Source organism: Lissotriton vulgaris, chromosome 10 (genome assembly GCF_964263255.1).
Source record: "Lissotriton vulgaris chromosome 10, aLisVul1.2, whole genome shotgun sequence".
Lineage (NCBI taxonomy): Eukaryota > Metazoa > Chordata > Amphibia > Caudata > Salamandridae > Lissotriton > Lissotriton vulgaris.
Window position 1 is genome coordinate 889416416 of NC_141698.1, and position 15409 is coordinate 889431824.

The 15409-nt window shown below is 47.4% G+C and overlaps 1 protein-coding gene across 1 annotated transcript in view; it reads right to left on the reverse strand.

Moving 5' to 3' along the window:
- Positions 1-15409, reverse strand: part of LRRD1 (leucine rich repeats and death domain containing 1) — a 337071-nt gene that overhangs the window by 95928 nt on the left and 225734 nt on the right. The gene's annotated exons all lie outside the window — the stretch shown is intronic.

A 15409-nucleotide genomic window follows, 5' to 3' on the forward strand; every position in this document is an offset into this window, starting at 1 on the left:
ATTATTCTCTGAGCAAAGGATCACCTTAAATAAAACAATTATGTAAAACAGGGTGTGTTTCTGAAAGATTATCGACGGTAAGCATTAGGATGTACATATCCAGTCCATAATCAAAATATGGAAGGGATGAAAAATTATTGTCGACTATTGTTAATTAGCATTTTCATATCGGACATGCAATAGGGACACAGTCTCCTAACAACACTTCTAGAACAAGAAATCATCACTTCTTAGAGAAGAATGGTCGTTTCTAGAGAAAAAACACTGTGCCGCTGGACACAAAAATGGGTTTGGAAGCATCTTTGCCCTGAGATTCCATCTTGGGAGTGGCCCTATCAGAAGTGATGCAAGTCGAGAGTTCCACTTCCACACCTTTAACCCAATCCCTAATGGAGCAAGGATTCGCACGTAAAGCGACTTGCTCACATTCAAGAACCTCGTTTAACTTGTAATAGCATTAACCAACCTGTTTTGTCATTAATATTGCACTTTCACACTACACGCGGGTGTCCCAGAGACGCTTGCCTATGTGTCTATTAATCATAACAAGGCTTGCATACTACAGAATCGCTGCTTCGCAGAAATCCAGTCTGCGCATGCGTCGGTCATACCCATGTGATGTGACGCACTCGCAGTTCTGGAGGGATTTTTCGCTCATGCGCATTACAGCTAAAATGGCCGCTTTGTCTTTAACATGCTCTCCGCTTGCTAATGCTGCTTTTGCGCATCTATCTATTTCTGCCTAAAACCCTAATGCTGTAGATATTATAAAGTAAGGGGTGCAATGTAGCTTATCATGGTGTACAGTGTATTCATTTTTTCTGTGTTTCTAATTTGTTTCGCTTACTTTTCATGTACTGCGTATCTGTGGGCCTGGGAGTGGGGAGCCTCTCCATCTTAGAAGTCTGACAGGGACTCCCCACGTGACATGAGAAATGAAGTCTTGCAACAGTGGAACTCAGCCAGCTGGCTGCGGAAGCTGAGATGCTCCTGGGAACCTGTTCTCTTGCCTGGGAGAAGACTTCGACTTGTACCTAAATTGTATCAAGTTATATGATAATGTTTGTGAGCTCCATTGTCTTTTCTACACGTATACATGGGAACTGAAATGTAAGGGGTGGGTACGGAAAATGTAATATTCATCATGGGAACACAGAATTTTAGGTGGTGACAATGACCTAACCACCTCCTCTGACCAATCCTAAGTTGGGAATCCTGTCACTTGCAACATTTGTGGATGGTCTGGGGACCCGTAAAGGGTATAACTAGCCTAGTTCTAGCTAGAGAAATTGTCCGACTTGTCCGAGTAGCTGACCTGTCACCGACCCTACGAACTCTATAGGTGATTGATACAGAGAGCTGCGGAGCACTCTGTCCGAAATTTCCACAAACTCCAAGTGGTGGAAATAGTCTTAAGTGCTGGCGAAGCACTTTGCTGGGAGATTCGAGAACCCAATCGGGGTTACTGGCGGATTCCGTGCAGAGAGGGAGTAGCGCAGGCGTTGCATCCGAAGCTGCAGGTGTTGGTCGTGCCCCTTGGTGAGCCCAGTCCTGACCCAAATCCTGAGGGGTATCCTGTCCTGTTTGCCCGTGAGCTGTACCTACTCACCTACTGGCATCCTAAATCCTTGAGGGTCCTTGTCCTCGCCTTTCCCAAAGCTGACCCGTGGCCAGGGTTAGTCCTCATTCCTGTCCTAGGTAAATATAATTGTGGGTGTCCGTCTACCTATTCTTCTTCCTTCTTTTCTTTTTAATAAAGCATCCTTGCCCATGGTATTCATCTCCAAGACTTATATGCAAACTGTTTGTTAGCTATGTTCCATTTTTCCCCCTACCTGTAGGACTTTATTGAAACTGTTTACTTAATTAGTGTGATCTAATTTCACTTGTGTTTAGAATCTATGCTTAAATTAGCAGTTAGGCTAAGATCAGGTTTTGAATCACTTGTAGGACTTTAGCAATTCACTGACTAATGTGTTTTAAACTCACCAACCCTAATATAAGTCTGAAACTGAATAGCATGTTCCCTGTCTTTCAGGAACGCCTTGAAAACACACTTGTATGCCAAATTCTGCTGACCTGCCCTGAGCCCGCGCTAAGCAAATTCAGTCACAAGCGCTACGAGGCCTCCGGGTAGTTTAGCGCTATACAAGTGCAATTTTCATTCATTCATTCTGTTACCCTTACCCAGTAGTATTTTCTACTTGCACTCAGTGGTGCTTGCCCTCATACATAGTTATATCATAGTTGTAATCCTGATTATTTATTTATTTATTTTTTAAAACCTTTATTAATCAAATGCACAGTACACAGCGTCTGCCTACAACCCGAACGGGCCGGCCGCTATGACATCAAAGTGAACTATGAACCACAGTAAGCACAGAAAAGTCAAAAGTCAATGCAATACGGTGTAGCGGTACAGACATCATATAGAGGATAAGGAAGGTTCAATTTTGTAATTTTGTTGAAATTCAAACAAACAACAAAGACATTCACATGGTGGCTACAATATCTAGTTCATGGGGGGGTAGGGACGGGGGAATCAATATATGAGAATGGGACCAGTTCTGCAGGGGGCAGGGAGACAATGAAAGGAATGTTGAAGAAATGGATGTTGATCAAAGGGAACGTCAATTACGGAGATGAGGGAATAGTCTCAGTATAATCAAGTGGTGGAGTACAAATGTCTCCCCGGTATTCATTCCACTGTGCCCAAATCCTACCCCATTTCCTAGGACGACCTCGGGCCTCATAGACTGTCTTTTCCCGAAACATGCACCAGTCCATGTTATCTTTCCAGGCATTAACCCCCGGTGGTCTGTGGGAGCCCCAAAGTTGCGCTATGTCTCTTTTAGCAATCATGTTGCCTAGGGTGACTGTGGACGTGGGTGAAGGGACGACCGTGACACCAACTGTAGGGTTTAAGGATGGTTTTATTTTTAAAGCTCTTAATGGTTTGGTGACAAACGTCTTTCGAGTCCTGAAGGTTAGTCTCTCCCGCGCGAATGTACTGGGGTCCGTGGCGCTGCTCGTCTAAGGTTCCTTCTCAGGAAGATGGTTCTTCTCCTCGGGCACCAGGGGTCTCACCACATGAAATAAAGAAGACCAACAAGGCGGAAGGCCGTTAGGACACAATCCTCCAATGGGTTTGCACCAGGGGGGGCCCAGGGAGTGATAGGTATACACCCAGTGTAACTAGTTATCAATTGTCGTGCTCAGTGTGGGAGGGGTTGGGAAGGTAGGTAAAGGAGGGTAGGTAAAGGAGGGTAGGGGGAAGGAAAGGAAGGACTAAAGGGATAGATGCAGCGGGAGCGGTACACACAGTGGCTCTCTAAGCGCTAGCGTTACGCTTGCCTATCCAAGTCGCCAAACGCCGCCGTACCTGTGTCAGCCACACTCCTCCCTCGGGAGTGTGGCACGGCGGTCCGCAGGGTCGTTGGCCTCCTGGCTCGCCTCGTGGCTCGGCTTCACCTTTGGCTCCTCCGTAGTTTCCTGCTTCGGTACTCCGGGTCCCGTCTTCTGTCGAGCTCCGATTCTCCGTCTCCGCCGGTTCCGCCTCCTTCCTTGCGCTGTCTCCACCCCCGGCATACATGACTTCCTCTCTTTTGACCAATGCGGTCTCAGTGACGTCACGGAGGGCCGGGGCTTCCCCCGCGTATGTTGACGCCCACTTAAAGGGTCCGTCGTCCTCGCACTCGCTGTCAGTGTCGTTTCCGTGTTCCCACTCGGGGCTCTGTGGAGAAGCCGGAAACGATACATCAGTATGGGTCGGGCTTCACCATTCCCGACGGGTAAGGACGCCGACTTTACAGTGACCCAGATAGTCTGGGCGGTCGTGCAATCCATGGGTTCCCACACGTTAAGCAGGCAGCGTCTCGCCTCAGGAAGAAGGGGGACCCCAGTAACTCGCCCCATCACATCATGGACCCTTGACCAAAAGGCGGCAATAACCGGACATTCCCACAAAATATGAAGAAAGGTGCCATTCATTCCACAGCCACGCCGACACAGTCCATCAGTTGCGAGCCCCATCCGTACCAGACGCACACCAGTCACATATACTCGGTGGAGGATCTTCAGTTGTACGAATCGAAGCCGAGCTGGAATGGCCACCTCCTTAGGAGAAGAAATCGCCATTTGCCAGTCTTCGTCATCTAATTCGAGGCCATCCGTCACCCAGGAGGCCCGAAGTTTCACTAGAAGGTCCGCCCTGGTGTTAATGAGCTTTTTGTAGATTAAAGAAATCGTGCTTTCCGGGACATGGCCATCCAGAATACGGTCTTCCAGTGGGGACGACTGGGGAATGTCCGTCCCCGGGGGGAAGGTTGTGAGCAGGGCGTGTCGTACCTGGAGGTAGCGAAAGTATTCCTTGTCGTCCAGTTGATAATCTAACTTCAGGGCCTCAAAGGAGTTGACTGTGCCTTTGGCCCAAAGATCCTCCACCTTGCTAATACCAATCATATCCCATCTATCAAACCCTTTCGTACGCCACAGGTTACCCAGCCGCTCAGAATCATACAGCGGAGTCATGCGCGTCAATCTATCACTCCAACCCGTAGCCACAGTCGCGTCCTTCCAGGCACGCACGGCACACCTCGTCGGGCCAGTCAGAAGCCGGAGTGGTGACTTCGAATATAAAGCTCTGTTAAAGTTGCCTCCCGGCAGCAGGAGTTTATCTATGGCGAAGGCGGGAGTGGGCCCCGGAGAATACGTCACATGGTTGATCGCACTCAATTGCGAGGCCCAATAATAACGCCTGATATCAGGCAAAGCTATACCGCCATCATACCATGGAAGCGTAAATTTCGACAGGGAGATACGGGCCCGTCCGTCCCAAATTAACTGCCTCTGAAGGCCTGTCACCTCACGGAAATAACGGGAGGGAACAGGATCGAAGAAATTCTGTAAGGCATATAAAAACCTGGGGAGGGACATCATTTTAAAAAGTGCCGCTCGTCCCAGCGGGGACAAAGGCAAGTCACGCCACCTTCGTACATCCTTGAGGCGACGAAGAGGAGCATAGAGATTACGGTCATAGCGAGCGGAGGAGTCCATAGAAATAAAAATCCCCAAATATTTAAAGCCATCCGCAGCCACTTGAATCGGAAATCTACGAGGTAGCGGAGGCAGTACCCCCGCTATAACATAGACACATGATTTGGTCCAGTTAATAACAAGCCTGGAGTTCTTCCCAAAGGAGGTGAGAACATCGAAGAGCACGTTAAGAGACTTCTGGGGTGAAGTGAAATAAAGAAGGATATCGTCTGATAGAGCGAGACGCGATCCTCCAGATCCGGTGTCCACTGGATCCCTTTTATCGAGGGCTCCCAACGGAGCCACGCTGCGAGGGGTTCCAACGCCAATGCAAAGAGAAGTGGAGAGAGCGGGCACCCCTGACGGGTGCCACGCCCCAGTGGAAACGGTGCAGAAGCTCTGCCATTTACTACAACCTGGGCTAGTAGCTGCTCATACAGGAGCCGCACCCATGCAATGAAGCCGGGACCGAAACCAAACTTAGAAAGGGCAGCCCATAAGTACCGCTACTCAATGGTGTCAAAAGCCATTGTGGCTTCCAAGGACGCCACTACTGCGGGTTCAGAGAGAGTTTCAGCTCTCACGAGGACACTGTGGAGCCTGCGGAGATTGAGAGCCGTATTCCTGTGGGGGATAAAACCGGACTGATCCGGATGGATCAAGTCACAAATCACTGACAATAAACGATTAGCTAGAACTTTGGCCAGGATCTTAGGCTCAGCGTTAAGCAATGAAATGGGGCGATACGAGGCACAACGGTCACGAGGTTTGCCGTCCTTATGAATGACCACTATGGTGGCCAGGCGCTGTTCGGGGGGAAGGAGGCCCTCCTCGACCGCATCAAGAAACATAGTGCGCAAATGGGCGGCCATTTTGTCCGGTCGCAGTTTGTAAAGTTCGATAGGCAAACCGTTGGGCCCCATCGCTTTGCCCGATCGCAGGGATCTAATGGCGATGGCAATCTCATCCACAGTGAACGGCATCTCCAAAGCCAGTCTATCCTCCTCGGACACACAAGGGAGTGCGATGTCGCGTAAAAGCAAACAGGAATCAGCCTCATCACGATCACTCACAGATCTGTATACTGTTCGGAAATGGTCCACAAAACATTCAACAATCTCGCCCGGGTCAGTCACACTTTCTCCCGTTTCGCGGATTATTTCCGGCACCACTCGATTCAGTCTATCAGCTTTGTCCAGCCACGCCAGAAGCTTACTAGCCTTATCACCCACATCATATAAACGACCCAACTGATTCATACGCATCACCTTAGCAGCATCAGTGACCAGGGCTCTATAGTCTGCCTGTTTCAGCTCCAGGGAATGTAAGAGCGCAGGTGTATCATCACTACCCAACTCAGTTTCGAGTTCAGTTATTTCGGCCTCAAGAGCTGACACAGCTTCCCTCCCCACCTTCCTATCGGCAGCAATAAAGGACATCGCGGAGCCCCGTATGACAGTTTTGAAGGCCTCCCACAGGATCGTAGGGGAAGAGACCGAACCCACATTTTCATCAAAATAGCAATCGATCGCCTTAACCAAGTTCGAACGAAGCTGAGGATTCCGAAAATGCCAGGGAGGAATAGGAGGGACCCTACCGCCAGAAAAGCCGCCCACCGAGACCTCAAGTAACAGAGGGGAATGGTCAGAAATACCCCTAGGGAGATGTCGAATCCCACTAACCAAGGAGGAATTGGCAGCTAACATCAAAAAGTAATCAATTCTCGAGAGGCTTCCATGGGCACCGGAGTGAAAAGTGTACTGAGTTTGTGTGGGGTGCAACATCCGCCAAACATCCACCAGCCCAAAGGTCACAAGCAAGTCAGTCAGCCACATCTGGGACAATGGGAGAACCCTGGGGGGCAGCCGGTCACACTCGCCAGAAATTACAGAATTAAAATCCCCACCCATAATCAGGAGACCATCTTGAAGCCCTAGAAGAGTCCTACCAAGGTCAACATAAGTGGTGGCCTGCAGTCCCGGGGGGATATAAACTGCAACAAGTACAACCAACCTCCCCTCCCAACTCCCGGAAACAGCAGCGTATCGGCCCGACCGTCGAGGGTGACATCATCAATTGTGAGGGCCAAAGAGGATTTCACCATTATGCCAACCCCCCGGGAACCGGATGTAAAGCCAGCGTGAGCCACAAGTCGGTAACCTCGGGGGTCAAGAGCTTTGCAAGCATTCCCTATCAAGTGGGTTTCTTGGAGGAAAACAACATCTGGGGAATGGCGTCTAATGAATTAAAGCACAATACCACGTTTAATCCTGTCTCCCAAACCATTAAAGTTCCAAGATAGCACTTTCATGTTAACCCCCCCCCCCATTCCAGTGTGACTCCCATACCACCACCACCCAAAACCTCAGAGCAAGGATACGTATAAGCGATAAAGTACCATGTGAGAAAGAACATATAACACAAAAACAACCAAAACCCCTCCCCCCACCTCCCAACCAAAAACCCCCCGTTACAACACCCCCCACCCTGCACCCCTGCTGACTCATAAGCCACCCCAAACTGCAGTGTGCCTGTTGCCCCTTCCAAAAATCTACACAAAGAACCCCTGAGGAGGAAGGGAGAGACTATTCCAACCCGCCCCACCCTTGGGCCTAAAAGTGAAAGTATACAAAAATACTCTGCAGATAATTACGACCCAGAATCGGACCTCAGGACCCAAAGTCATTCTTGCGCCGATGCACCTCTGTCCGCGCCTCTGGGGCCTCTGCTCTCGGCGTCGTCCTTCGGCAACGAATCCAGCCAGTCACTAACACTGTCCGGTTGATCAAAAAAGAAAGCACGTCCTCTGTATTCAATACGTAGACGAGCGGGGAACAACATCGCATATTTGAGTCCCTTGTCTCTCAGGCGGCGCTTCACTCCCAGAAATCCAGATCGTTGCGGCTGCACCTGAGGAGTAAAGTCAGGGTAGATGGAGATGGAGCTGTTCTCAAATTTCAGCGGGCCGTGTCTACGAGAGGCCTGGAGAATGGCGTCCCTGTCCCGAAAGTGAAATAGCCTGGCAATAATAGGCCGTGGGGGGGCTCCACCGCAAAGAATTTACTAAGGGCTGCGGGAGCAAGTTTACTAACAATCAACTCCTCGACCAGTAAATCGATCGAGGCAGCACCGCTGTCCTCCGGCACCCCGACCAGGCGAATGTTGTTCCGTCGGGCCCGGTTATCATACTCCTCCATACGTCTGGTCAAAAGATCATGTGATGACCGGAGATTCCCGATCTCCGATTGCGCTTCCGCCATGTCGGTAACCAGACTGGCAGCCTTAAGGTCCAATTCCTTGACCCTCTCATTAGTTTTAGCCAGGTCTGCTCGAATGAGAGTGACATTGACCGCCACCGTGTCTATCTTGGACACGATGGCCTCATATTGTTGACCCATATCCGCCTTGAGTCCTGAAATGGCGGCCATTAGATCTTGAAGGGACACCTCCGATGCAGCCACCGGGTCCGTCCTCATGTCTTCAGTACCTCGGCCAGCAGCGCTTGGGGAGCCTCTTGGCTGTGTATAACGGTCTATCACGTTGGTCTGGACTGATCGCCCACGGTTGGTGACTTTCCTGCGCTTCTCCAGCTCTGGCTTCGTCGCCATGTTGGAATCGGCACCTTGTTGGGTCTTCCTGGTCACGATAAGATGGCAGCGACCCTCTGGAGTCCAAAGCCACACTTTTGAGGAAAATCACAGATCGCCGGCCAAGGGCTTGGTCAGACGTATAGCTGGTCTGACCCCCGGAGTCAGGAATGCAATGTAGATCCTCGGCAATCAGTTCGGCAGGGAAACAGAAACCGAAAGTGAAAGTGGCGACAACACCGGTGGAGCAAATGCCAGGCGACCGTTGTTGTTGAATTACTGTTCGGACATTCCAAGCAGCAGAGTCCCCGGTCCCGTCCGGGGCTAGGCCTGAAAACTTAGGACGGTGTAAAATGGGTTCCCGAAGTCCGATCTCGGCCCGGAAAAGTGTAGCAGCACCAGGACGAGTAGTACTTCAAAAGCCCATCGAAGTGACCAGGATATCAACAGGATAGATCAAGAAGGGCGGCGCGGGTCTCGGGAGCCCTCTGCTCACGCGACCATCTTGGATGCCCGCGTAGCTCCCCCCCCCCCCTGTAATCCTGATTATTGATATTTTGATCTGTATGAGTTTTATTCTCATGTCATTCTGATTTAAACTTACTATATAAAACCTTTAAAACCCTTCAGGTGTCTGTGGTCATTATAAAAATATCGAAGCGTTATTGAATGTATAAAGTATTTTTGATTATCTTATCTCTTGTCCACTGCTAGCTCCTGATCCGTCAGGAGAATATGTACCTGTGGTAAGTCAGGTACACAGGTAATAGTGTTAGAGAAAACACATAGAATTACTGATGGTGGTGTGTAAACCCGCCCGATTCACAAAAATACTGTCATAAACACGTCATGGGCCCAAGTGCGTGAAATCTGGTAAATCTAAGGGTTGGGCGACCTGCGCGCTCTATCAGTAATTTTCTATTAGCAGATAGATGGTTAGGACTAGTTAAGATAGGTAGATAAGATAGTTTAGGAACTGAAAAATAAAATGTGCTGCTAAAATTTATTGCTGCTAAAATAAATTTTGTTATTGCATTTAAATGTTATAAAAGGTTTGAAATGATATCTTATGAAACGCTGCTATATTATTACATGTAATTAACATAATTGTTAGTGATTGTTTCTTGTTGTGGGAATCCCCGGGGAAATAGAATAGCAAGTGGTGAGTAGAATCCACTTGGCTGTGAGGTCACTGGCTAGGAGGGAGATTAGTGCATGGTTAGGCAGAACTGGAAGCGCTAATTAGGATTTGCCTGAATGAATTATTGACTAAATGATAGCTACAGGTACCCTGTTGAAACTCCCGTTGTGATATCACCTAGTAAGGGTCACGTACGGAAGGAGTAATAGGTTCTTTGGAGCTTGAGTGATAGCAAAGGAGTCCGCTGGTGAAAGTTTGGCTTAGTATATATCCCGGAAAGAAGTGGATGAGTCAAAGGAGTAGCAGGTTCTCTAATGCTTGTGTGAAAGGATAGGCAGAAGAGATCTATCCGTAGTGAATGAAAAGTAGACAGAAGTGGTTTACTTGCAGTAAAAGAAAAACCCTTGTTCTTTTTAAAACCCTCAAGCACAGCGGCGAATGTTATACGTTGTTAACTAAACTAAGCACTTGCACTTTAAGAAAAATTCAAAGTTTCCGTTACCTTGTGAAGGAGGGAGTCGGTCGCAAGGCTGCACTGACGTCACTCCGTGCCGCGTTGGTATTGGTTGAGCCCACGGGTGTGTAGTGAAGCCAGAATTGTAAGGGAGGGGTGAGGGCCGAAGAGTGAGACCTCGTCTCACGAAGGGGCCGCGCACCCATTGGTCAAGAGCTTTTCGCAACCTCGGTGCTGATTGGTTGCCGTGAATTGAAAGACGCGCTAGCATTGGAAGCACATAAGTAAACAAAATGAATCAATCCGAGCTTGAAGATAGTTTGAAGAGGTGTATGTGGTATCCCGAATTTTTACCTAATCCGAAAAATCTAGGTTTTCATAAGGAGCAGATGCTAAGAGGTAGACCTTACAATATGTACGGAGGAAAGAGAAAATTGACCCTTGCCGAAAAGATCAAGAATTATTTCAAGAAAGACAAGCCCATTAGAACTAGGGAGGGTGTGATTATTCCACCACCAAATACTCCCGCATCATTTATGATGTTTGATAAAGGGTATCATACCTGTGTGTGGTTGGAAAATTAGGTAAAGTACACTGAAGATGACGGAGTTTTAGCATTTCCCCTCAACGGTACCTTTAATGGTAGAATCCTGTTTAACTTGAGGACCCGAATGAATGAATTACACCCCCGACCCAGATTGACGCAATATGAAGCTTTAGAGGAGTGGGAGATCGAGGCTCTAGAGCGAGACAGACCCCGAATGGATAAGGGAGTGAGCAAATGGTATCCAAAATTGCAGCGGGAAACAAAAGAGCAAAAGATGAAGCAGTGTAGACAGAATATGATGGTTGAGGGACTATTTCCGATGTTCGGGGTAACTGAACAAGGGGGAGGAAAAAGGGCAGAGAAAACTCGACATCTAATGGCCATGGGGGATTCGGAGGATGAATACCTGGAGGATTTGTTAATGAAAAATCCACCTCCTTATGCTGAAGAGTCTGGGCCCCTAAGCTCGAAAAATCAATTTTTCCGACATCCTAGAAGTAGAAGGGCCAGTGAGACAGATGTAGCTGGTACTGGTAGCAAACCCAGTGATAGTGACGAGTTTTGCAGACCTGGTACAGCGGTCCCAAATTACCGACCTTTTGGTGAAGACAGACCAGGGTTAGCAATCCCAACTGCCCCGAGTATATACCCTCCTTTAGTACCCCAAGTAATGCATGACAACTCTACGGAAAGGGTTTTGCATGAACGAGAAAGAGAAGCACTGATTAAACAGCGAAATGAACTAATTCAGACCATAGCTCAGATAAATCCCAGTCCTGACTCCCTAACCATCCCAGTGACTATTGGTCCTGTTGTTCCTCTTTATGGAGATAGACAGGCTAGTCCAGGTACCCCAGTTATTACACCCATTGTAGCCCCACCAAGAAAAGAACCGCTCATAGTTGATGATCAGGCAAGTGAATGCGAGTCCGTGATTTCCCTAATGGATCTGCCCATAAGGGAACCCGGAACCAGTGTACCGCGGTCAGGGCATCAGACCAAGGCAAAGGAAGTCCTAATTGGAACGGCTTCAGGGACTCGGAGTGCCACAGTAGTGACTCCGGAGGAACTAGATCGATGGACCCGAGAAATAGAGAAAGAAACTCCCCAACCCAAACCTTTAGACATCTACAGACTAAGGATAGAAATGGAGGAACTAATGGCTGGAAATGTAGGATTAGAAAGATTGAATACTCTTAATGAGGAGGAATTGCTGTTTATCCGCAAAAGCCTTACCCGGAACACCAGAGTGCTCCATGAAAAATTAATGGAAACAGCCGCGGATATGGGAATAGATGTTAGTCGATCCAAGGTATTACAGAAACCCTATAGAGCAGAATTTTCCAACAAGGATTTAGAGAACATGAATGTGTCAGGGAAGAAGATACAGATAAAAGAATTGATGAACATACTGCAGAAATGGGGAGATCTAGATAAATGGAAAGCCAGGTGGGCAAAGAAAAAGGAAGACAGTAAGGCCAAACCAAAAACTTCAGAATATGTACTAAAAGAAGTGGGCAAGGCAGAAAACCTGTATCCCATGAGAGAAGTACCGGGTGGGAAATATGTACATGTCCCTTGGTCCCGACAGGATATTGTGTCATTTACCAATGATTTCCCAAAATTACGAGAGAAACCAGTGGAGTGGTATAGGCAGGTTGAGCGATTCGTGAAAGTCCAAAAGTGTCTCCTAAAGGACCTGGATGGGTTCTTTGACATTGTAGTTTCTGTAGACTTATGGACAGAATGCAAGATTGCAGTTGAAGAATATGAAAGAGACTCCAGAACTGGAGCTCCTTCACCAGATGTAATGAGAAAGTATGATAAGGTCATACAATACCTAAAAGAGAAAGTGCCAGCAAAGGAAACCGATTGGACCCGAATAGATAGAACTACCCAAAATCGTGATGAAACAGTGCACTCCTACTATGAAAGACTATTGCAGGTATTCAAGACCTACAGTGGAATCGATAATATTGAAATGAAGGATATGACCCATTTCATTTATCGATTCGTGTTGGGTTTGAGACCTGAAATATCCCAGTGGATTAGAGATAATAAAATCTGTTGGCAGGGCAAACCCATAGATGAGGTCCTTAAGTACGCTAAGTACTGTGAAGATGAATTGGAAAACAAAAGAAAAGCCCATAAAGAAAAAGTGATGTGGGCACAAGTAAAATTGGCTGAACAACAAGAGAAACAGTTAAGTAAAATGAATAATAATACTCAAAACACCAATTCTGGGGGAGGAGGGAAGCCCCGAGTAAAGATGAGTAAAGAAGAGGCCAAAAAGAAATTGGCCTGTCACGGTTGCGGTCAGATAGGGCAATGGAGAGACGAGTGTCCACATTTGCAGGCTGGTAATGCCCCCATACATGGTTTAAATCCACATGTGCAGAAAGAGGGGCCACAAAAGAACCAGCAACAGGTGAAACAGCTTCCGTTGCCTCGGGCTCCTAGACCTAATTATAAGAATCAGACTCATCAGAATGAGGGGGTCGAGGTATGGGAAGGAGGGGATGAGAGAAATGCAGCAACTTCGCAATTCCTGTTAAATGATACATTCCTCTGTGATGAACAATACTGACGGGGCCTGAGGGGGGAGGACGAGGAGTGCGTGCTTGGCGCCTCCTTACCGGTAGACCAAACAGGGCCATACATTGAAGGAAAGGTTGAAGGAAATGACGTCACCTTTCTGTTGGACACTGGTGCTACCCGTTCTACTGTAAGAACAGTGGACGTTCCAACCCTACCCCTCTCGGGAGAAGCTATCCAAGTAGTGGGCGTATCAAATCAGATAATTAGTACTCCAGTAACTGAACCAATGGAGATTTCTATAGGGAACTTCAAAGAAATGCACAGATTTGTTGTCTGTGATTCCAGCCCAGTGAATCTACTGGGACGTGATTTGTTGTGCAAAATGAACTGTACCATATTTTGCACACCAAAAGGCGTCGAAATTCAGACCCCAGATGAAGATGGCCTGTACAAACTAATGTTGCTAAGGCCCGATACAGCAATCAAGACTCTGACAATACAGGACTTACCGGAAGAGCTTCAACAAAAAGTGATACCAGAAGTGTGGGATTTCACTGGGAGAGATGTAGGATTAATGGCAAATGTGGACCCAGTTAAAATAGCCATTAAAACCAATGCTATTTACCCGAAAACCAGACAGTTTAAAATGAGTGCAGAAGTGAAAGCTGGAGTCGCAATTGAAGTAAATAGATTGCTGAAGGCAAACATAATACAGGAAGTAATGAGCAGTCCTTGTAATTCACCCATAATTGGAATTAAAAAGCCTAGCGGAAAGTACAGGGTAGTGCAGGACCTGCGAAAGGTAAACCAGATTGTTGTACCTTGCTGTCCCATTGTGCCAAACCCTGCAATGATCTTGTACCAGATTCCATGGAATGCGGAATGGTTTACCCTTATTGACTTATGTCACGCATTCTTTTCCATCCCATTGCATCCAGACAGCAAATTTATTTTCTCTTTTGAGTTCGACAGTCATGTCTACGTCTGGAATCGTGTCCCCCAGGGGTACACAGAAAGTCCTTCGATTTTCAATCAGATTTTAAAAAGATGCCTTGAATCCTTAGTCCTGCCAAAAGAATCTGTTTTGGTCCAGTACACAGACGACCTTCTGGTGGCGTCTAAAAGTCGAAACGACTGTGTCACCTATACCATTGCCTTATTGAATCATCTAGGCAAGGGAGGACATAAAGTATCACCTGACAAATTGCAGTTCTGTAAGAACTCAGTGAAATATCTGGGGCACCAGATAGAAAAGGGTATCTGAAGGGTTACTTCAGAAAGGATTGGAATAATTCGAGATATGGAGTTACCTAAACTCCGGAAGGAAGTCAGAATGCTCCTGGAAGTTGTAGGGTACTGCAGACAGTGGATTGTGGGATTTGCTGTTTTAGCCAAACCACTGATAAAAATGACCAAGAAAGGAGTAGAAGATCCAGTTAGTTGGGATGACGAAAGTATGACAGCTTGGATAAAATTGCAAAATTGTCTGTGCTCAGCTCCTGCATTAGGAATGCCAGATTATTCCAAGAACTTTGAATTGTTCTGTGATACACGAGACAATTGTGCACTCTCAGTCCTAACACAAGAGCATGGTCTGACCAGACGTCCTGTGGCTTATTTTTCGGCTACCTTAGATCCAGTGGCTGCTGGATTACCTGGATGTCTGAAAGCAGTAGCTGCCACTTGTACTAGTCTAGAAAAAAGTGAAAACATTGTCATGGGACATCCTGTAACAGTATATGTTCCACATTCAGTTGTGATTCTGCTGACTCGAACAAAGACCCAGTATCTCACCCCTAGTCGGCTGACTAAGTATGAGAGAATTCTTATTGGTGCAGAGAATGTGATAATTTCCCGATGTAATATTCTGAACCCTGCAACCTTGTTGCCCATCACCCAGAATGCAGAAGTGGAGGGTGAAATTGAACATAACTGCATTGACTTAACTGAGTTTAGCACCAAACCACGTCCTGATATAAAAGAAACAGCCTTACCTGTAGAGGACCTTGTGATGTTTGTGGATGGCTCCTGCTTGAGACATGAGGATGGAGGGTTGAGTGCTGCCTATGCTGTAGTCACACTGGAAACGACCCTAGAAGCATCCTACT